Below are 22,900 nucleotides of genomic sequence, written 5' to 3' on the forward strand. Positions count from 1 at the left end.
GTGCTGATATTCCCTAGTTGCTGATGGCCTCGCATTTTGACTGTAACCATGGTGCTGCTGGATTTATCATGGCTGCATGGCACAATGTGTATCTCATTATTCTTTCCTGGCAGCTTTGTATAGCTTTTATTTAGCTGAAAAATAATTTACATTTCTTGAGCATCTGAATTAAAGATAAAATAGAACTGTGACATCGAGTGTTGGAGATTTTATGCAAATTTATTTATAAATATAAATCACAGTTAGAATGCAAAATTACACAAATGCCTTCTACAAATCACCCATCTCTTAAAGAAATTAATTCTTTGGGTTTTTAAGAAAACTGCCTTAACATGATATCTACATAGTTGCAATGTGAACAGAAACTCTGCAGAAAATCCGAAGTGGAATTCGAGTACCCTGGGTCGCCGATGAGATCACTCATGTGACACGGAATTTTTTCACTCCGACGTCACTGACTTGAAATTGCTCCGGGTCACCAGCCCGTGGCACTCTCCGTCAGCTGCTCCCGGCCTGGGATGAAATCCGGGCCCCGCTGAAGTCACGGGCAAACTCTTGGTTGGCTTTGCTGGGCCCACCATGTTCAGCTGTGACGAGTGGCGTAGAGGAAACACAGCAAAATCACGAGCCCACCTCAGAGTGGCCACACAGCCCAAAGCCTGGTCCAACAGCTGAGTTTCTCAAATATTCCAAAGTAACATTTCTGGGAAAACCCAGCAACTTGCATCTAATTCCAATACACCTACACGTCATAAATCCAGGTATATTTTACTGTCTTTGGGGATTTCAAAACTGTAGAGAATGTATTTTTTAAAGTGGGATAAAAGCGATAGGGTTTTTCCTCACTATAAAGCTACTTTGAGCGAATAATTTAACAGCAGTTATTTTGATTTCGAAATGGTCATAGATTTGGAAGATGAAGTGCTACGTTTGGACTTGATGATCTTGGAGGTCTTTTCCGACATAAATGATTCTATGATTCTAAGTATGGCTTCATAATATTTCTTTTAAAACTTATGACAGTTTCTTTCTGCTATAACCTCAGGCTTTCCTTGCAGCCCCTTCTGGTGCTTGGTTATTTTAACATTCTTGCCTCTTACACAATATCTCTGTTTTATATTTGTGGGGAAAAAAATATCAGTGGTTGTTGCTTGACTTTCCAATAAAATAATCAACATGAGGTCTCACTTTCGATCAACAATTTTAGTAAAACATCCCTTCTGCTTGGCGGAAGCAGCACCCGAACCGCCTCAGAAACCTCCGTGCTTCCCATCCTTCTGCCACGCTGAATTCTCCACTGTGCGGTCCTAATCCCAGTGACCTTTATCCAAGAAAAACAGTGGAGAACTGTTTCCTAAGGGGGAAAAAAAAGCAGCATAAGAATATTAACTACCAATACCCTGCTCTTTCTTTAGCTCTTCTTCCATGTTGAGGCCAAACGCAACTCTTGAATCAAAAGTAACACAGAAGATGACTTCTCCTTCAGTCGGGAAGCAGTCCTGCAGGGTGTTTGCTGCGCTGAACCTGTGCAATTCCCACTGCCTAAATTTCTGAGCCTCTGCTCATTATACTACATATGAAAGCATCCAGCCGCATTTCGTGATGTCTTGCAGAGCACTTGTAGACAAAGTCAGCTATCATCTCAGACATATTAAAACAGTTATTTAAGCATTTCATACTCACTGACGCGCAATTTAACCGTGCCACTTGCCTGTCACACAGCGCTGCTTGGCTTTCCGTGCATACGGCTGGGGTGAACCACAGGACAAAACCCTCCCCGCTTTGCATTTCTCTTGCCTGCCAGCTTGGGGGGGAGCCCAGGCAGCGAAAGCCTGCCTACCGAGCACCTCGGGAGCCCTTTGAGTTTCAAAGGTGATTCTTAATTATAGATTTGGGCAGTCAGTAACCACCAGGCTGATCCAGACACACCTCTAAGGACTTGGTAAGACTGAAAAACTCAAGTCCCCCCATGGCTGTTATCACATGTACTACAGCTTTAGGGCATCCTACTTGCTTGTGGAAATGGTACCTTGTGCCGCGGTCACTGGTAGAGTTGGGAGCACAAGGAACACAGGCTCAGGTAAATTTTGCCTTTCAAACTGTAATAAATAACATATATTTTAAATAGTTTGGTTTTTTAATTTCACCTTCTGAGAAAATGCACAGGGAAGAAGGTCAAGGATTACAATAGAAAATACTCATAAAATGAGCCTCTGGAATTTAGCAGGTTAGAAACTTTCTGTCGATGTTCTTAACCATCCCACAAAATTCCTTAAAAGAAACGTAGTTTTTGGTTAGGTCCCGTGGAACATCCTAAAACACAAGTAAAATGGATAATCTGGTGGGTTAACACGGGGGATGTGTTTCTAATTTTATACGTTTAGTTTATCAGAAATACAATACCTTTTCTAGTCAATTATTGCTTCATCAGCGTACTCGGAGGGTGCCATGGGGCTGTGGGCAGAATACAGTCGTTTTCCCCAACACCACCAATATTAATCTTGATATTTGAGAAGTAGCAACATCTACTGTAAAGAGCAAGAGAGCGATGGCTGTGGATGTTCAGCTTCGCATCCCGGCTGGTACTGGACCAAACGCACTCACTGGGGCAGCCGAACCGTGGAGAAGGAATTAAAAAAAAAAAAGGAAGGTGTATGAATGAGAAATGGCATAATTAAGGAGAGCCAAGTTAACTGGAGACTGATTTGACGAATATAGAATAGTTTTACATCTCAGGAGGGAGTAATACTGTTACAACCTCAGACGGCGCCCGAGGCCCCAGTCACGAGGAGTTTATGTGCTTCAGTCCCATCGCAGACAACTGGATTTAAGCACGTGTTCAAGTACGTGGCTGAGCAGGGGTGGTTTGCGAGATCTCTATAAAAGCACAACCTTCCATTCTCCCAAACCATATGGGTTTGACTTCCCATATGGAGTGACAAAATAAAAATATATTCTAAAAATAGCTCTCAAAAAATGCACTGGCTGAAGGCTGCTTCCTGCGCTACAATTTGATTAGCCTTGTGTTTTATTTCTTCAGCAGCGATTTCAATTTATCTCTGATTTGGAGCATGAAAAGCTGCTTTTATAGTTGTAAGCAGAGGAGAAAAAGGCATCCGGGAAGCAAATATAGAGAGCTCTTCTGGCTTTATAGGAGCTGCAGGAACAAGTAAAATGATTTTAGAGCAGCAGAAAACAAAGTGATGCTGGGAGATGATCTATCTTTGCAATCTGTATTTAAGTTCCCTGTCAGCCCCTCTGCGAGTGCAGAACATTACATATTCTGTGCAGCTCCAAAGTAACCTAAAGGAGCCAAAAATTGTCAGTGCAGAAATCCCCTGTGCGGAAGGGATCTCTGCCAGCGCGGCGGCCGCACGCGGCTCCCTGACAGCTCCTTCTGTCCACTGTGGCTCGAGGAGCCGGAGGAGCCGCTCCCTCTGGAGCTTGGAATCGATGGATGCTTTCGAAGGCAAACATTCCCGTTTGGGCTCTGCTGTGAGGTGCTTTCTTAAAAATCATAAACTTTTCTTTGTTTTCTCAGAAGAAAAATACTGCAGATTTTCAATTCCTTCCCGCTTCAGCTGGGTCAGCGAGCAAGCCATCAACCAAGTGCCTGGGGAGCTGCTGGTGGCGTCTGAGACCTGAAACCGCTGGCTTTGGAGGAGGAGGAGGAAGGAAGAACAGTCTTGGTGGAAGCATCCTACCATCAAGTCCTTACCTGAAGACTCAGGAAGTAAGTCTCAGAGCTGGGCTTAACAGGAATTGCTTTCCCCGCCCTGGTGTTGGAGGACAGCTGGGGAATGGCACCACGGCACAAACACAAGACTTCAAGGCGGCATCCCTCAACGGCAGCTGGGTCTTGACTAGGAGAAGTGCTGATGAGCCCTACCCTGGGTTTTGTGTGCTCGCCCTGAGTCTGATTCAACAAGGTGTCTCAACAAGCATCCTTCCTTTGGGATCGCTATGAAGCACCGGCTACTGCAGAAGTTCCCCACAGATGCCTGGGCTTTGCTGCTCCCTGGTTTAGGTCGCTGCCTTAGGCTGAAGCTTGGAATTTAACACCCATTCCTGCTCCAGTGGCAATGCAGGCATGGGAAGCTGTCATTTATTTTTCTCGGCTCTACAGGTCTGCCCTACCCATCCTTGTCACCTTTGGGAACCCAAGGCAAGGTAACAGCTCCAGTTAGAGACACACATTTCTCATTATTTGTGTCTTTGGCCAAAATAAGTAAACAAATAGATGGATAGCAGAGAGACAGGTAAGTAAAAACGGTCGCGTCCAACTTTCCAGGATGATGGAGCAAGTCATGTCTTGCTTTTCCAGCAGTTCAGTTTTCCCACATCCGTGAGTTTGCTTGTTTTATGCAAATAATAAGCACGGATTTCCTGCAGGCCTGCGACACTGCTTTAATAACACGCACTCTGGGAGAGCTTTCTGTCCTGTTTCTGGGTTAATATTTGTTGCTGTGGCTGTAAAAGTGAAATAAAACCAAGAGAAATTGTGTTTGCCAGAAAACCGTGCCCCTCTCTTCGGCACAGGAGGGGACAGCGAGCACCAGTGGGCTGGGACGGAGGGGGCAGAGCATCTCCCGGCTCCCATCCAGTCCAGAAGACGTGAACAACCAGCGAAGGGCCAACCCTTCTGCCAGCTGTTTGCACCGGCCGGGTACCTGGAGCAAGAAAAAACGGCAAGGCTGATGGCCAGGGCCCCTGCTCTGGGCACCAGTCAGGCGCTCAGATGCTCGTCTCCAAGCCCCAGCCCCAGCATCTGTGGCAGTTTGAAATAAAGTTCTTTTTGGTATTTTTTTTTTTCTCTCTCTCTCTCCAATCTATTAAAGCTTTAGGAATGACTTTTCCAATCTGAGCAAAAGCTCTAGATTCACCCTTAAAAGAGACTTTTTTAATATCTAAAAAATATTAAAACACAAAGAGGGAAAATAAAAGATATCTGGAGTGGGAAGAAGCTGAGCTGTAAAAGCTTTGGAAGAGAAAGGATTAGGAGCCAGCTTTTCTCTAAAGACTTTATATAGAGAAAAAAAAATCACTTTGGAAACAATTATTTACAAAGTTCAAAGTCTTTGGCACCCTTTGCTTTGGTAAGATAAGGGGCAACAAATAACATCCGTAGTCGCAAGGAGTTAGCCCAATTACTTCTGTCAGCAAAACTAATTTTACAAAAAATATATTTCTTCTAGGAAGAATACTTTTCTTGCTTCAAATTCATTTTTACATTGCTAATAAGTCTCTTAGCAGTAGATTATAAGTGCCTCTTAAGCCAGGAGCGGGCGGATCGCCCTGAGCGCAGCCAGCGGTCTCATCTCCGGAAAAGACGTGATTGAAGCCGAGGAGAATTTCGCCTGAGGAGGTTCACTGCAGGTGTTTGGTCCCGTGTCTGTAACCTGCACCGTTACAGAAACTGTTAATAATTATTATACACTGCCAATCTTCAGAAACATGATCCAGGTCTATTCTGACCTTTTTACCTCACCTTACATATAGAAATGAGAGGGTGTTTTCAGGGTTACATGCCCAGAGAGTAGAAAGGAGTCCACCTGCCTGACAGGCTGTATCAGGCCCACGAACCTTAAAAAAACATCCAAAATGATCCAAAAACCCTCTGAAACATCCTAAACCTGGCACCTGCTGAGCCAGGTAAACCCTTTAAGGCAATGTAAGTTCAGAATTATTTAACTTCAGTAAAAAAGTGATGGATGAGAGATTAAGACGATCAAAGACAGCTCTCTCCAGCTGGCCCCGATGGGTCCTGCTTTCCTGAGCTCCACGGATGTGGCACATTTCCCGAGGAGATGCTGAAAAGCACCTGGCTGTGCTCTCTGGAGGTGAGCAAAAGTAGGAGCTGGATTGAGGCAGGGAGACAAGTAGTAGGTACAGAGGAAAAACAGAGAATTAAAACTTTTTGACACGCCACAAGAACAATTTGAAAAAAAAAAGAGTTTACTGTCCCTTTGTGGATAAATACAATTATATGAACCCTTCTTGAAGGCAGTGGCAAGCCCCAGGCTGCCCTCGGTACCTCACCTGCACGGTGCAGAAGCGGCTGTGCTCCCCGGCTGGGAATTCACCGGCCCGACTCCAAAGAGCCTGTCGGTGCCGTCTCCTGTGCTGGGGAGGGCAGAAAGAATAAAATGTGATTTTAAAGCTAATAAGAATTACAGCTGATAATGCCTGTATAGAACAATAGGCTGTTTTCAGGGAGATTATTGTTAAGTATCGCCTGCTCCGCAGCGCTTTGCACGGAAAAGCGTCAGAAACAACGCGCCTCAGGAAACTGCCTGGAAAATCAATGCAGTAGCTTAATTCACACAGACAAATGCTCACTTGTGCCAGGGAAATATTGAGATGATGAAGAAAGAGGATCGGCTTCCAGCCTGGGATATTCTGGGCAACTCTCTGATTCGTGCACAGGCGCTTCGCTGGAGAGCAGAGTTTAGAGGCGTCTAGGCCCAGGCTGGGCTTTATAAGAAAGCACCTGACAAAGTTACAAATCTAAATCCTGCACCCAGAAAAGGGGCTAAATTCTTTAAATCAAGTTATTCCATTTTAATTCCTCGCTTTCCTCAATATTTTGTTCCAAAGGCTTTGTGGCAATTCACGTCAAAGAGCTAAGTAAATATTTTCCTGCGCTGTGTGGAAGATGATGTCAGGCCGTGATGGAAGTGAAATACTGACTTTGTATATCTGTTTGTACCTCAGATGGAATTGACTCATTTTGTGAGATTATAGAAAATGCATTCTGTGATTATATACGCCCCTAGAGGCCTCAGGGAGGTGAGATTATGCATCTCACAATGTTATTTTACCAGGAAAAAAATGGGCTAAGTAAATAAAAAATCAGCAGGATGTGACTTCATCGTGCACTGTTGACATCTGCTTATATGATTTAAAGGACGTTACTATGAATATCATAGTTGCTAATGTAAATGATGAAGAAATCATAGGTCAATCATATAATAATAAATATTAGCATAGGTTTCCCAAGGCCAGAAATGGCTGAAATGGTAATTGGAGTTATGATTTTACTCTTGAATTATGTGATACTGAAAACACTTTGATGGCCGCTGCTTTCCTGTAACTGCCCCATTAAAGCCAAGCAGATACACTCTCCAATCTCTCTTATTCCAAGAAATAATGTCACCTTTTCGTAGGGATTATTTTTCTTTCACGTAGGCACGCCCCTCACCCCGTACGCTGCATTAAGCTGCCGTGTCGGAGGGGTGCACTGAGCTGCACCTACGTGAGCCCTGCCGCGCTGGGTGCTGGTCTGAGGATGCAGCACCCTACCTCTGTCATCTGCGTTAGATACCTCGGGGTGAGGTGGGAAAAGAGGAAAAAAGCCTTGTAACTGTGCTGCAGGCACAAAGCAAGCATCTAACCTCGTCCTCAACCACTTCCCTCTTAAACACGAGAATAAAGTGCTCTCAAAACACATTAATGCAATAGCCAATATATTAAATTTGATTAAAGACTGATCCAAACAATATGGTTTGAATTGACAAAATACCTGAAACCCATGGCACTATTTATGACACCAGTGAATTACCCTGGACACACAGAAGACACAAAAAAATGTGGCTGCAGCTTTAGCGTAATTCATTTAGGAGTTATCTGGCAACACCTTGTGCAGCAAAAAATTACCCCAGCCAGGCTGGTGCTGCAAAGCAAATGTGTTCTTCCAGAGGGCGAGGGGGTGGCAGTCACTTTAAAGCGCTAAGTGTCATTCTTCACCTGCTTTCCCCAGCGCCGTACATCCCTCCCTGCGATGAAGGCAGCATGCATTTGTCCCGGAGCGGTCTGAAAGTCAGAAGCTGCTACATGAAAATATTTTAAGTAATAGGAGTTGCTGGGTGATTACTGCGTTACCTGGGGATTCCTGCCAACTGCCGCACACGGCGGGCTTTGGAAGTGCTGCTAAATCATACCTTTAGAAGGAAAAAAAACCCACAATCTAATCCTCTAATGCTATCTGAATATTGCTGGGCTGTTTTCCTTTAATGCTCGTAACTCCTTGCTGATGGGAAGCTCATAGCTGAGCAGTCATGTTCTAGCTGGTGCCTAATGCTAAAACACTCCAGATGAAGAAATCCAGATACGCTATGAGTATTTCGGTGTGGTTACACAAAAGTCTAAAATTAGGTCATAAATTATATAACCTTGCAAGGAAACAACAAATTTAATGACTATGCCAAACCAGAGATAAAAGCTGAGGAAGGAAATAGCATCTTTCTCATTAAATATTAAGGATCAGATCCTTCAAACATTTTTCCAGTGATGAACTCTGTGGGAGTTTGGCATCTGTATTTGTGTGTATTCCATAGAATATGCTTATACATCACATACAAGTGCTGAATGTGATTTATGGAGCACACACACCTAGTAAGTGTATTTATAATGCATAAATATATTCCATCAAGAGCAGAGAAGGTGATTAGTGACAGTTTCCTAAGAAATTTAATCAGATATCGTGATGGCTTATTTCCAGTGTTGCTCCAAAAGGGTTTTTCATTACAGGGCACTCAGAAAGAGCAGGTAGAGGCTTCTCTTTTTCATACTTACAGCAGCAGCAGATATCACCGACTTAGAGATCGGCTCTGTGCATCCTCGGTGGGGTTGAAGAACCCTGTAAAGGAAGGAAGGTTACCAAGTTGTAACAAGGGATTTGAAATGCCCTGCAACCTTTGAATCTCTCCCCTAATGCTACCATGCCCCAGTCTTTCTTCTAACCTTACACAAGACAAAACCGGTTTGAGCTATTTAAAGTAATGCAGGGCTGAGATTTTTGCGTGTATTCCCTCAAAAGTTTTAAGCAATCCTCCTGGGACCGATGGCCAGTGCTGATGCCCCGAGTAAGTTAATGAGCGGGGATGAGGATCTCTGATGGACTATGCCAGATAGCGCTCCCATCCTTGCTGTCGTCAAAGCCTCTCTGATAACCATGTCCATTTTTTCAAAGATTTGAGTCATTTGTGGATTGACTGTATAATCCTTGTGCTGAAGCCTGGGAAAACTGCTGTTGATGCCCTTGGCAAATTCTTATCCTAAAAAAGCATGAAAAAGAGTAGCAAGTAATTTCAATTCCATAAAATATATTAAATGCAGCACACAGGTATGTAAATGGGAAACTCCATAACTGTAATTTGCCCATTTAGAGCCTGATCTAAAGGCTATAAAAGTTAATTTGAAATCTTTTCATTGATTTTAATGGCCTTTAGATCGGGCTCGTATCACTCACTGCATATCATGTTTGTTTCAGTGCAATACTGCACTTATCTAAAACGGGAATTATGTGGATTATAACACATACAGATCCACTGCTTATTGTCCAAAGGCAAAGCCTGTGAAATTTATTACTTTAGCAACACATGTAAAATCTAAAAATCAAAAGAAAGCCCAAATAATGATTACACTTTTTAAAAGCACAATAAAAAATGAGGAGGCCTTCTTTTCATTATATACTAATACAATCTAAATGTATTTTAAGCATCATGAAATCCAAATGGAATTTCTCACAATTCCTCATTCTGACTGCAGCAGTTCAACAAAAAATTACATGTAAATGATTCAAAACGTCTTGAAGAAACATTTTTTTCTAATTGGAGGAGAAGAGAAAAAAAAATGTTTCAACCCAGGCTCAGCAAGGGATAACAGTATTACAGTCGCTGCACGGAGAATTTAGCCACTCATAATTCTAAATCCTTCTCAAACGCTTTATTGCTATAAGGTGGCTAATACCAGCCTCTACACAACAGGGCTCCCATAGCATTAACCATGAGAGATAGGCTTCCAGAAAGAAACTATAGCAAAGTAATTGTAAATCTCTAATGATGCATAAAACCAAGCTGAATTGGTCCTGAATTCTCAGCATAAAAGAAATGAACCATCAGAAGAACCAATTCTGGTGGCAGTATAACATACCCCAGTGTGGAAACTGTTTATGGTGTTTGCTGCAGTGGAAATATTCCTACTAATATGCAAACGATACGAATTCATTAAAAAATGCCCAAATGTTGCAACTTCTCATAATACCATGTGTGACATTAAAAACAAACCATTAGCCAAAAGAAAACCTCGTCTGTGCCAAAACAATTTGCCGTCTTCTTTCCCAGCCATAGCCAGTTGTCCATACGATGAATTCAGGGGGCTCTGCATGCTTCTAAACCCATCTCACGAGACTTTGAGGTTGATGCTGCGCCCCACGGCACGTGCTGCCCCACCAGGCTGGGCTGTGTTGGAGCTCTGCCCTCCGAGGCTGTCACACCCCCAGCCGCTCAGCCGGACCTCGACTGACTAGGTGGGCAGGAGTCCAGCCTGACGCCTCATCCCCCTCCCCGGCTCTGCTCAAGGAGAGCTGTGCCGGGGCCTCCAGCAGTGGCCTTCAAGGGTACAGATCCAGGGCCATATAGAATCACAGAATCACAGAACCGTGAAGGTTGTAAAAGACCTCGAGGATCATCAAGTCCAACCGTCAACCCAGCACCCCCAGGCCTCCTAAACCATGCCCTGAAGTGCCACGTCTACATGTTTTTTGAACCCCCCAGGGACGGTGACTCCCCCACCTCTCTGGGCAGCCTGTGCCAGGGCCTGACCGCTCTGGAAGTAAAGAAATCTCTCCCTCACCTCCAACCTAAACCTCCCCTGACGCAGCCTGAGGCCGTTCCCTCTCGTCCTGTCACTGGTGACTTGGGAGCAGAGACCAGCCCCCCCCTCACTCCAGCCCCTCTCAGGCAGCTGCAGAGAGCGAGAAGGGCTCCCCTCAGCCCCCCCTTCTCCAGGCTAAACCCCCCCAGCCCCCTCAACATGGCAGACAGGGCTGTCGCTGCTGATGTGCCAAAGAAATGCAAAACCTCGCATTTCCTTAGAAAGTTTAGTCAATCCCCACTGGATAAGCACCCAATAAAATATTTAAATCCATCCTTAACAATATTATTTAATTATTAAATGATGCAATCCACAAACTAACATTGAACCCAGTTCATTCAGAAACCTCAATGCACAAACCTGGACCTTTACCCATTAAATCACCGCTGTCCAGAGGAAACTTGCTCCAGAAGCAGCTCAGGCTGATTATCTGAGTCACCAGAAACCACCTACTCATGCACAAACAGCAGGCGCAGAGGTTATACGTGTTTCCCCATGGAGCCTTACCCAGGAGCTTCAGTGTGGCCATAAACACGATTTCTTTTGAGATGAGAAGCCAGTCTTACTCTCGCATCTAGAAGATCTCTGGCTTTTTTTAGACACTGCCATGAGGTATTGCAAGGGACGATGCTTTTCTAGCACCAGGGCATCTGTCCACTGAGAACTAGATTGACAAGGCTGAGACGGTTGGGTTTGTTTGTTTTATCGTTTCACAACTCTAAGAGCCAGACATCTGAAAGCTCAGATACATCATTGCACAGTGTCAAAACCAACGAAGGCACAGATTTGAAATCTGCATACATGGACAAAAATAGGGCATATCTGAAATTAATTAAATTTTCTAGGCACTACCTAGAGAACAATATTTATCCATAATAAGCATACATCAATATACATCACATTTAGTGCATGGTTTTTAGTGAAGCGGCAGTTTTCAAGCCTTGTGTGTAGGACTCTAAGGTTTAGCAATTAAATTTTCATTTTTAAAAAAACATTTTGAAGAATTCTTTTATAAAAAACAAGAAGCAAATATCACCGATTTAAAGTCAAACTAAAATAAAATTAATTGCAGGGGACCCACTGGGAATTTCTGTGCCTGAAGTTGCAACTGTCTGCATCAGATACTACCTGCGCAGTGTAAAACATACCATAACTGTGTACAGGTGCTATAGTCTTGTCTATAATCCCCTTCAAAATTATGGGAAGAAAAGGTAAACAATTTTGTGAGGGATTTAAAATAAAAAAGCATTGATCTGACTCCGCTTCTACTGTGGTTAATGAAATTTTTAACAGTAACAACAGTAGAAAAAGTTAGGATAAGAATAAAAGGTGAAGAAATTAAGTCTCCCTCTTAAATATCCCCGTTGTACATATCTGTATAACAATAAAGGAATGGAGACTCTGGTGGAAGAGGGGAAAACTCTGCAGGCGTGAGAGAGAAATTAACTAGCCCGCGCTGTTACAAACTTCGTCGGTGAGGTGCTGGCACCACGAGCATCTTCTTTATTTACTTGTGAGTTAGGGGTCTTACCCTGGAGGGAGCTTTTATGGCTGTTCATTTTGGAAAAATGTCCAAACTATTTGACCCTTGCCCTGAGGATCTCACAGCAGTAAGCGCTAGCCAAGATACTCCATCTGACACCTCTATATTCAAAGGTAACTCCATTTTTTCCAATCAAATCAGAACAACTCTAATTAAATTTAAACAAGAAGCTAAAGTGAGATGAATGGTTTATAGGTGCTTCATGCTTCCCTACATTGATTAATAGATAAAGAATTCACACCTCCACCAAATTAGTTGACAAACCTTGCTGTAATTTATTCCTTGTACATGATGATCGGTAAGCACAGTGCACTCTAGTAGGGACTGAGCTCCAGCTCCCTCTAAATATATTTTGTGCTGGTTGGCTGCACCCACCAGGTATTTACATTCCACAAATCTTGTCATTGTTTTCAAAGTTTCTCAATATGGTTTTCATTTTAAATTAATGTAGCAACGGTTATTCTTGCATAGAATGCCATTATTTGTGAATCTGGTTTGCAGTGCAGGCAGCTGCATTGGACCGTGCTGTTTCTTGGTGCCCAAAGAACAGCTCTGTTGAGTTTTATTTTTCCTTCTGTTTTCCCTGATGCTGTCCTGCATATTACTCTGCCCAGTAAGTGAGCAGCAAATGCAAATTTCTTTCACATACAGATTAAATTTTGCTAGAGCCATGTATTTGTCACTTCAAACTCAGGCTCTTTAACCCCAAAGCGGAGCCAGAAGGTGCTTACCTACTCCTAAAGCAGAGCACTACAAGAAGGCGGCATGCCGGGGGCTGGGCCATGGACTACCTGGCTGGCCAGCTGGCGGCGAGCCCCGGCCACCATGGACCAGGCTGGAGCCATCCAGAGGTGGGGCCCATCGGGCAGTGACCGAGCTTATTTTTAAGGAGTTTACGTTGTAGAATAATGCAGTTCAGGTTAGGGCGTGAACCAGCAGCTGGCAAGAGACGTATACAGGGCTTAATCTCATTCGTCAATTACTTTACAGTTCAAATTTTGCAAGGGGCATCCAGGCCTTGAGAAGGATACCCCTGTGTCAGAAAACCAGAAATCAATAAATCTATTCAGTAAAAAACATAATTTCATTTTGCTTCTTAACCAGAAATTAAGATACACGCACTTCTCCCTTCCCAGTCCTCCCTGACTCAGATATATCCTGTGTTATATAAGTAATTGTTTTGAACCCACTCTAGGACACAGTCAGAGACATGACTCCAATAACACATTATCAGTAAAACAAAGCAAAACAGTTTCATGTCCCTGCTGGGTTTGTATATACACTCTTAAATGAGCAGATTCTCTCATTATTCACCCTGATCTGGTCATTGTATGCTTAGTCACAGCTGTCACAACAGGTGCCCGAGAGTCCTCCCCCTTCATGGCACTGTGGTTTCTCTCTAGGCTTTGTTGTCAAATTCCTCTGCTGCCTTTCTCTGGGGCTTTGCCGTTCCCTCTCCGGCTCTTCCCAGATTCAACTTCATAATTACTTCTGAAATCACCCAGGGCTGGCTGACTCCAGATGTGTCAACCCTTCATCTCAAGCACCAGTTCCTCTTTACAAGTTGATGTTCTTCATCCCATCACATGAAATCAGTTTATCCATCAACTTTGGCCATGCTTTTCTTGCCTGGGCCTTTCTCCATCTTCCCTGGTACCTCCAGTGACCACTTCACCTAATGCAATGCACAACAGTGCGTTGCAGACCCTACTTTGGGACTGCGCAGCATTTGGAGGCTGATTCCTCTACTAAAAGAGATTATCTCCGCCTATGCCAAACGACAACAGGAGGCCCCAGTGAGTTGAGGATTTCCAGATGCGGTTTTGCCCAACATTATATTTTACATGAAAATTCTTTGAAATTAACATTTATGCCCCCAGATATCATCTCTTCACTTTTGTTTCTCTCTAACATCCTTCAAAGGTGGTTTGGGGGTTCCCAAAACTGAGTGCAGAACTGCTCCCTTCCTGCCCTGTTCCTCTAGTAGCAGATTTATGTACTGCATTTTCCCGCTGAGCTTAGCACTCATTGGGGATCTTTTACTGCTGAAAATCCTGTGAGTTCTTAAATTATCAGCACGGTGCTACTGTACACTAACAAAGTTTATCTGATACAACAGCATATCAAACATTTTTAGTTCTTTAACAAATGTTTTCTTAGCTGGAAGCAAGTGTCCTCTGACATTAAAGTACCTCCAAATAAAGAGACAATTTTGTATGATTTTTTTTTGCTATTGTCTTCAAGGAATATAGCATAGGTTGAGAGCAAAATATAAAAAATTCAACCTCTTTTATGTTTTGTAGACATCAGAATTTAGGGCCTGATTTACAAAGTGTTATAATCCATCAGTCCCACTGAATTGCAAAGGCTGGTGAGGGAGGAACTAGCCTGAAAGTCAGCTTTGTAACCTATATTAATCCCCTGATGCACCAAAAAGATTGGGCCAAAACATTAAGGCAGAAGCTTTCTACAATTTTACTTCAATAAAATTACACAGGAGTAAGGAAAGCACCCAGCTTTTGATTCACAGAACAAATAGATTCAGTACAGTACTAATAGCATTTAGTTTGTTTTCTCCCTAAAAACCCATAGTTAGGGGTTAACACATGCATTTATATCTCAGGTTTCATCCATTTGGGATTGAAATATTTTTTTCCCTAACTTAGCCTTAAAGTACTGCCTTCCCTGTCCTACAGCACGGGATAACATCCCTACAGCAATTACAAGTGTTTGCAGTTGGGAACAAAGTATTACAAAAATCTTTAATGCATTGCCAGCATTTTTACTGCAATTTATTTGCTGACAACCAAAAGCAGAGGCAGTGGCATGTACTCATCCAGATTTCTGTTGGCCACCTACACTTTAAAGAATTCATTCTCTATATTATTACACTTTACAGCTCTTTGGACATGTTAATTAACATGTTGAGCTAAATTGACTCAAATTCTTGCTGCCTTAAAACTGAACAGAGAATTCATTCCTCTCTTTCTTATCTCCTCTCTTGCCCAGATTATTTTAAAAGTAAAGTACTTCAGGGCACGGTTTAGGAGCCATGGTAGTGTTGGGTTGACGGTTGGACTTGGTGATCCTAGAGGTCTTTTCAAACCTTAAGGATTCTGTGATTCTATGATTCTATGAAAGCAATTGTTGCTGGTGTGTGTGGCTTGCCCCTCCCCAGATGGGACATCTCCCGGGCTTGCATTTGATCCCTTGCTAAACTAGAATGGGAGCAGCTCATCTGCTCTGCCATGGTGCGAGCCTGCCTGCATGCAGGTACCCGCTGATCTTAAACAAAACACAAACCTGCAATAGATACGAGGAAATTAATAGAGGTGAACAGTGATTTGGTGGGGGGAACAACCCAGAACTGAAAGCTGGTGTGCTGCAAAACCAGCAGTGTGAAGAATGTCAAGGGAATGAGCTTAGCCATGGTTTGTTTGGTTTTGGTTTTTTTTACCTTGTTCTAATTGCTTTGATTTATGGCTTTACTTAACTTGCTTTCTCCAAAATTCATGACACAGAATAAAAGAAACCTCGATTGCTATCTACCAAGCTGCAGCTGACTGGCAGGCATCACTCCTCCAAAGGCAACAGGACACAATCACTCCCATGGGGCAGAGAGCGGGAGTTTTGAACTGACTTCGTTTTACACGGCGTTTCTATAGCTGTAAAAGCTCCATGTTCCATATTATTAATCTCTTTCTATTCAAGGATCCTGAAAACGTGGCTATGTCAGCCACCCAACCTGAAGTTCAAGACCTTTATGGGCGAGGCGACATTTCAGAGCATAATAACCACACAGAATCCTTATCAAAGATTGTCAGAGAGATGGGATTACCAGTGGTTATCAGTCAATAATTGTTAGAGTAACTGATGGGTAAGCAGTAACCCTTCACACGCAATTCTTCTGTGGGAATGAGAAAAGCAGCTGGAAGGAATTCATAACAAGAACCTCGCAGAGCTCGTAGAAATGTGATGTATAAACAGATTATTATTTCCTGTGGATATTGATGATAAATGAACTGGATTTGGTATGTCTAGAAAATATCACCACACTCTAAGCTATCTGAACTCCCTGCGGCTCAAGGTAAAAACCTCTCCTGTAACTTATGAGACCTCAGCGTAAAGAAAGCACCGAGTATCTGGGTCACTAGGAATACAAAAGTTGAACATTCCTCTTGCGCACTTTTCACATAATTAATCTTTCCTGCGGGTTTTCAGTGTAATGAGTCATTGATTATTGCAAGGAATGCTTTACAGGGTAAATTAATTTATATAAGAGAAACAGCAAGAAGTGCTAAGTAGCCAGATAAATAAATAAAATGCGAAGCGTGTTAGTCATCTGGTGGCAACTCAGCCCCAGGGGACCCCCGTATCTGTAAATCAGCTACTCGGTGAACACTGCCAATACCTGCACTCCTCTTTCCTCTTCTTTACCTATACCTAGAGCTTGGCAAAATGTGAAAAATCCCCATAGAAAAAGCAAAAATAACTGAATCTCTGTTCCTCTGTCAGAAATCAGATAACCTAAAACAAGATGATAGCTAATTACATGAGAAAATATATGCAAAAAATGGCTTTTCCATTTAATTTAGAGAAAAAGTCTACTCAGTGCACGGTCACTCCGTTCAGTGTAATAAACAGCATTTCTAAAAAGAAAATAAAGCAGGAAGAGTAGAATACCTACGTTTATCGTTAAAAAGAGAAAAGGCTGATGTTTGAAGAAGCTGGTTGTACCCATGAAATTAATCTTAAAATATTTTTATGGAAAAGAGCCAAGTCTAAAGATATTACCTGGCTTTTCACAGTGCTTCCAAAAAGATTAAATTCTAATGAAAAAGGCATTGAAACAAGAAACATGCTCAATGCAAGGATGAAAAAGGAGCCACCTTCCTCCTTGGCACATCTCTGGTCCTTCTCTAGCTTAAGTCATATCAGGTATATATCAGTATATTTATGCAGGACGTGGTTTACCAAGTCAGTCCGCAAAGAGTAAGTTTGCAGCTGGCCTTCAAGAATTGCACACAGAAAAACTCCACTAAAGAAACAATATCATTCCCCATGACCTTACCTTGAGACGAGTCACATGGCAAACTAGCTTGGGTCATAAAAGATTTTGCACCACTAAAAATATTTAGGAGATGGCGGGGTTATAGTTTCTGAAGATCCCAAACTCCCTGCAGTGCTGAACTGTACAAATCCAGAGGAAATGTTGCCTCATATTTTGACCGTACATGGAGCTGCAGCCCACACGCATATCTTAGCTCCTTTGATGGTTTTCAACATCGACAAGGGTTCCCATCATGCTGTGAGGCTATTTATTTGCATCAGTCTCATTTTGTCTTTGCAAGACGTGCCCTTTGCTGTCTACAGCCTTGGAAACTGAATTTTAGGTATTTGCCAGAAACATGCCATGAACATCCAGTCACGGAAAGGCAACAACCACCTCGGTTTGCAAGCATGTATTCCTTCCATTCATACCACAGAGAAAGAGAGGGAAAAAAGAATAACTTTAAACATTAAAATATTCATAGAAATGACAATCTAAGCAGGGGGAAATGCTAAATTCAAGAAATTAGTCATTTATAATATGCACTCAGATCTAGCCCAAAATGTGCTATTAACTCATTTTACATTGCAAACCTCTAGGGGCAAGAGCCACATCTTCCACCACGGGGCTTGCACAGGCAGATTTAAAGCACATTAATGACACTCACTATACTCACTCACGCTATAAGTTGGCTTTTCCAAGCAAAGTCTGAGCCCACGGCACTGATGACCTTGGACAGAATAACTTCCATTTGCGTGAGATCCTTCTTTCAGTAATGAAGAATTATCGGGCTACATAAATGCTGAATTAGAACCCCCAGTTTGAAATACTGTATTTAAAGGAGTCTTTTCCCTCGCTGGAGATCACTGGTCTCCCAGACAAACGGGCGGCCATTGTGCATTATTCGCTGTTTGTCAATGACCTCGTTCCCATGCTGTCGGCAATACTGCAATGGGAAGCTGGAGCCTGGGGGTAGGTCTTCAGCTGGAGTAATTCAGCCCTGCTCGCTGTGTCAGCCCACAGCAGGCAGAGAGCATCTCCCAGTCAGCACGCAAAACTCGGGAAGTTTCATTTCTGGGGCTTGAATGACACGAGAAAGATGTCTTTCCAACATCAACAAACAGGTGAGTAGGAACATATTCACAAACCTGGATTTTGGGGTGACTTCAATGATAGAAATTTGCTTGTGACAGCTCACAAAGTTGGGTGCTTAGAGTTTAATTTTTGATCTGGGACCGATTACATGATGAAGTTCAAATAGCTGTTGACATAGGACTTTTTTCCGGGTTTGTTTGATTATTACAATTATTATAAGCATGCGGTGAGAATATTCACAAAAAAAAAAAAAAAAAAGCTGCATTCTGCCTTATTTTCTTGGTAAAATATTTTTTATTTTCTGAAAATTGCATGCGTTGCACAGCGATGATCCTTGCAATGCCTTACAAATAGTGCATGTATACATCATTTAAATAAAACATTATAATTTGTAGGTTAGATATTTTGGTGTCAATCAACATCAGAAGCTGTATGAAAGAGCTTAGATTAGGAGAAAGAGATTTTTCACGGTAAGTTCAATAAACTAATGATATTACAAGAACTGTCAGAGAAAAACCTGCCACCTAATAATAAGCTTGTTCCTTTTTATTTAGATGTCCCACCTTGTGCTTGCTTGTAAAAAGTTAATAATTACAGCAGCGTTAAACTTATGTAAATAGGCGAGTCTGCGCTGGACAAAACCTGCAACACTGAGCGGCAGCTCTACCTAATGAGTGACGAGTGGATATTGAGATTTCAGCCGCCTTTATCGCAGCATACAACACCCTTCTGAAGAGGTATGTGATGATTTGTCCAAATAACTCCCCTGAGTTTGGCAGGGTGAAGACAACCACCCAAGGCACAGGGACCATTTTGACATGGCGCAGCCTTTGCAGACACTTCAGTGCTGGTGTTGCTGGGTCAGCACAGACAGCAGCACGCACGGCAGCCGAGCAGGAAGGCAAAAAATCACCATAAAGTGATTTCTTCCTACGTCTGTCCTGCCCTTACTCCACCAGGCTGGAAGCTCCTGGACAGCATCCTGTGGCTTCCAGTGGTCCCCAGAGCACACACATGAGATTGTGGTGGTCCTGCTGGACAACTACCATTCAAAACTTTTTAAATTAATGTTTTTATTTATATTTCCTTTCCTGTATTTGTCACCGAGATCTTACCAAACCCCACTGGGTGAGAAATGAGCCATCTGACAATGCACCATGAACGTGGCCATATCATCACCAAGGTTTTCCTCGCACATGTGGCTTGCAGCACACGCCCCACACAGATGCTAGCTGGCATCAGTTTGCCTTTGAATTGTTGTCAGGCAGCTACATTGTCCCCATAAAAAGGTTATTCTTGAGGAACCAACTGTCCCATCATCCCAAACCCCAAAATGTACCCATGTGTTCCAACCCAGGGGAGCATGGTCATCCTTGCTTGCCCCCCTCGAAAGCCTCCCAGAGAAACCGGGACAAAGCACGCGTCCCTGACTCCTGGAGACTGCACGGACACGACAGCTACTCTCTGCTTGCTGCACGTGCCACGGTGGTTGAATGCTGACACTACTTACTGCCTCCCTCGTACATGGCAGACCTCTGGCAGCTGTTGATAAATGCGGTTTCAGGATGGGCTGTGTTAGATCACAGGTATTTGCGGTTGTAAAGCTGCCTCCTGCTGTGGCCGGGCCAATCGCGGCCGTATGGGCCAGCGGGAGCACCGCTGGCCACGCGTCCAGGCGGCCCTTTGGTCAGATTTGGCGGCAGCACCACCCCGCGGCTCTCCACGCTGCACAGAGTCACCTCCACACATCACGCGCTACCGTGCATCTCTTCAGCAACCTGGAGGCCGGCCGGCCCGCGGGCACAGGCCTCCACCTCTCGGCGTTGGGGTGGTGAGCAATGGTAGCAATCGGGTTCAGGCAACACGGGATGCTAAATGCTCTCCGTAGCAAAGGGGTGCTCTCAGAGCAAAGCAGGGCACCAGCTCGAATCATCTCAAGCCCTAAACAAGCCCTGGTCTTTCCATCACCCTTAGAGGCAGCGTAGGGGAATGGGTCCACCTCAACCGACATCAGCCTTTCTGCACAGAGAAATCCAAGCGCCTGGAAAGCAAACTTTCCTCTTACAAGGAAGCGAACACCTCTCACACCCATCCCTGCCAGTATTTTTGCTGCTTAGAGCAAACTGCGGCTATTGCTGTTGTTGCTCTCCTGCAGAAAGAAGCAGCTTAGTCTATATGATTTAGAAATATCATTTGCCTCCTTCCCCGCAGATGGCAAACTCCTTGGTTTCTGCCACCACTAAACATACAAATAAATCATCAAGATATGATCTGCTAACATATTCAAAATGATGTTTGGCCTGAATATTTTTTTTTTTAGCTTCAAACATCAATTTCGTTTCGTAATGAATACATGCTTCATCTCATAACATTTCATTTTTCATACATTTAGCAAAATTGCTTAACTGATACTTTTTTTTTCCAAAACAGCTTTATTTCTACCCTAAAAACATGCAAATCAAAGACTCACGTACTTATATAATGTGCAGAATTCCCTACTGTTGGTTCAATCGCTAAACTATAAAATATTCATAATATCTACATTTTTTTACAAAATGAACTTGGTATTCCGACTTTTTTTATGTAAATCACAGTAAGATACACAGACAAAATTTTACAGGCCTCTCCGGGCAGCTATTTCCATCTTTATTTGCTCCCCTCCCTGAAGGACAACCTCCCCAGCACCCACCCACGCGCTCTGCACGACGGCCGCCTTATCAGAAACGCCGCCGAGGCACATCCAGTCCTCACTTCCTAAGCTTAATGCCCTTTGCAATTCTTGTCTGAGCCGTTGTTAGCCGAAGACAAGAAGACTTATTTCTATTCATTCCCTGCCTAATCCACCTTATGAATTTACACCTCACCTACCCGCGCATTCAAGGACCCAGAAATACAAAATATTTCCTACTGTGTTTTAAACCCACATCCTCCTGGATACAAGATAAGAGCTTAATAGCTTTGACACTGCACTGTTTTCATATTCATGCGTAAGGTATGGATACAGCAACAGATCAGCACTTCTTTGTGCTTCTCATTGGCTCTGGTTCGCCGCCTTAAACTGTCTGAGTCAAGGCCACGTTTTAATGCCATAGACGCTCTATTCAAATACCAGTATGACCACATTTTAAAAGCCACCCTGTACCACTTCATTGCCGCAGATGTCCTTTACATCTGGCAAGGGCCGTTTCTCTGCATGTCAACAGTAATTCAGTTTAACAGCTGTCTCTTTTGACAAGCTTAGTGTCAGACTCTAAAATGACAGGGTGACAGTTTTCCTTTTCTTTAACAGAACATAGTGCAAATTAACCATTTGAATGCAGGATCACTGAACGCCTCCCGAATACAGTTCTCAGAGTCAACTGAACAGGGTTTAGGAATTGTTGGTTTTAACAACCAAAGCTGAAAACCTGTAGGGTCTGACAAATCAAGGCACTTCTCCTGTAATTGAGATTTGTACCTGAAATCTCAGTGTTCGACACCCAGAAAAGCTTAAATTGAGATGAAATAGATGTCGGAGAGAAACGCTGGGAATTTGCAAACTGGTATGATAAGTACTTTTCCTGCGTTGCATAAATACGCAGGAGAATATCCTGTATATTTAGTTAAAGTGCTTGTTAATACAGCAGCTAATGGTACCGTGTGTATCAGCTCTCACATGGCACGCTGTACACACACATTTTCCACAAATGCCAGACGTACAAAAGCGCTTCTCAGCATAATTTCTCTAGGACTAAAACTATGCCTGAGATAATACTGTACATCTTAATGATTGAAAACTTTAGCATGAAAACCAGCTTGTGGACAGTAACAAAGTGCCACCGTGATTTATGAACAACCAGTAAATACTACAAAGACACCGTTTTAATCTGGTGCCACAGTGAGGTTTATGAGGCTGGCTGTATTAGGCTCGCATAAAAGTGAATAAAAAAATATATAAACATTATGCTACACGTATTTAAACTGCATATTGATGGAAGCTGTACGGCGAGCCACTGCGTTCTGTTCATGTTATGCCATGGCTGCCACGATGAGGAGGAACGATGCCTCCCCGATTTGGTCCTTGTTCTGTTGAAACCGACAGCAAACCTCAGAGTAGCTGCACAGGACTAGCCTCCAGCTCACGCAACCTATGTTATTTTAAAGAACTATGAAAGCCTTTCTGCTGTGTGTTCCTGGGTAAGCAGTTACATCTAAAGCTCTACCAACAAAACATGGGTTGAAAGGATGACGCAGAAAATGTAGCATTCAAATGCCTTTAGTAATTGCTTTTGTTTTCTTATTTATATGATGCCATAAGTATTTGTGCGTGTTGCCCATTGCCATAACGCCTGGGCATCTCATAATATCTAGAAAGATTCACACGCAAATTCCTATTACTGTCTCCCAAAGGCATGCTCATTTACATAAGATTTCTCATGAAGTGTTCATTCTCATGATAAAGCCAAGTTCTTCCTCTTTTGTTCAGCTCTTCTCAACTCATAACTGGTCATCAGCTGGAGAAGTCGTCGCTTATTCTCAACCATTCTACACCTAGGTTTCTCATACAGTAAAATTTG

General features: G+C 43.1%; 1 long non-coding RNA gene across 4 annotated transcripts in view; it reads right to left on the reverse strand.

The window, feature by feature from the left end:
* Window positions 1-207: 207 nt before the first annotated feature.
* The window catches only part of LOC135315333 (uncharacterized), an 88,909-nt gene continuing 66,216 nt past the window's right edge, over window positions 208-22,900 (reverse strand). For 3 of the 4 annotated variants that reach the window (XR_010374774.1, XR_010374771.1, XR_010374772.1), the window contains 3 exons: window positions 8,575-8,638; window positions 2,404-6,123; window positions 208-1,354 (listed from right to left, as the gene is read on the reverse strand). This is a non-coding gene — a long non-coding RNA (uncharacterized LOC135315333). The remainder of the gene's footprint in view (window positions 1,355-2,403; window positions 6,124-8,574; window positions 8,639-22,900) is intronic. The other variant, XR_010374773.1, reaches the window with a different exon arrangement.

Source organism: Phalacrocorax carbo, chromosome 11 (genome assembly GCF_963921805.1).
Source record: "Phalacrocorax carbo chromosome 11, bPhaCar2.1, whole genome shotgun sequence".
NCBI lineage: Eukaryota > Metazoa > Chordata > Aves > Suliformes > Phalacrocoracidae > Phalacrocorax > Phalacrocorax carbo.